The sequence below is a fragment of the Papaver somniferum genome, chromosome 6 (assembly GCF_003573695.1).
Source record: "Papaver somniferum cultivar HN1 chromosome 6, ASM357369v1, whole genome shotgun sequence".
In the NCBI taxonomy this organism is placed as follows: domain Eukaryota; kingdom Viridiplantae; phylum Streptophyta; class Magnoliopsida; order Ranunculales; family Papaveraceae; genus Papaver; species Papaver somniferum.
In genome coordinates, this window is record NC_039363.1 from 146,032,856 (window position 1) to 146,034,335 (window position 1,480).

A 1,480-nucleotide genomic window follows, 5' to 3' on the forward strand; every position below is an offset into this window, starting at 1 on the left:
TTTGTGTGCTTTTGTAAACAAGAAAAACCGATTATTGCATGCATTGAATGCCATGAACTACCCAGATTCGGTAGATAATTTCTCGAATAAACTTACGAATATAACACACTGAGTACCAAATATGTATATTCGGTAGTTCCAAGATAGTAGTTTACTGCCGAATATGAGAAAAAACCCCAAACTGGTTTTCCAAAAAAATCTACATTCGGTAGTTATGTAGAGTTATTTACCCCCGAATGGCCCCAAAAACGAATTCCTCAAAAAATTTCAAAACTCAGTATTCTTATCCTTTACAATCGGTAATAATTTAACATTATTTGACTGCCGAATATAACAGTGGCCTCAAAATAAAATTTCCGAAAACTTGAAAATCGGATGTTTATCGATTAAAGTTATCTCCCGGTTATTTATATTCGGCTGTTTTACTATATATTTTAGCTTCCGATTATATCATTTTTTGCACTCAGTAAACTGTGTACATTCATTTGCATAAATCGGGTGTTTTGGGTAACCGATAGGATTCCGAATATAGTATATTCGGCAGTTTGACTTATTTAATAACCTCCGATTATTGTATAATAATTTGTTGCTTTCATATGCAGGCCGTTGAAGAGTTTGTTGATGATTTCTATTTGAGGCCCGACACTTCCCTATACTATGCAAACGATTTGGTATACTCATTACTACTTTTTTTTTTCAAAATTTATATGTTAAATGGTTATGCTTATTAGATTTGTTTTGTTTTATGCACGTTTAGACATTTGGAAGTAAGAAGGAGGCAAAGGAATGGCTTATGAACAAGGCAAAAGATAACATGTGCGTGGTAGTTCAAAATAATCATGTTAGTGACACTCGATTTGAAATGATTTGTGAGCGAGGTGGGACGCGAAAGAGTCACGAGGGAAAGAATAGTAAGTACGTACGGAAGACGAATAGGAAATACCGAAGCAATACCAAGAAGATAGGATGCCCATTTAAGATTGTCTTCTATAAGCCCGATGGTATTAAAGGTAAAGAGTATAAAATGTATAAAGTTGATAACGGTTGTCACAACCATGATGATCCGTTGGATTTAATTGGACATGTAATGGTTGCCAAGTTAAAACCACATCAAATGCAGACGGTGAGGTCTATGCGGATCCAAAAAGCGAGTGCGATCTTAAGTAAAATAAAGGCGGACGACCCCGACAACTTGTCTTCTTTGTCTACAATTAAGTCGGCCCTAGCTACGATCAAAAGGACTGAATGGGATGGTAGAACGGTCATGCAACAATCGGAGTGGTTAGCGGAGTTACACGGCTACACCTTGAGAAGGGAAGAAAAGGATGGTATAGTGGTTCGTATTTTCTTGGCACATCCCGAAATGATCCAATTGGCTCAATGCTTTCATCAAATTTTGTTGATAGATGCTACTTATAAGACAAACAAGTATAACATGCCGTTGTTGAACATTGCTTGCCATACTTCGGACAAAAACACG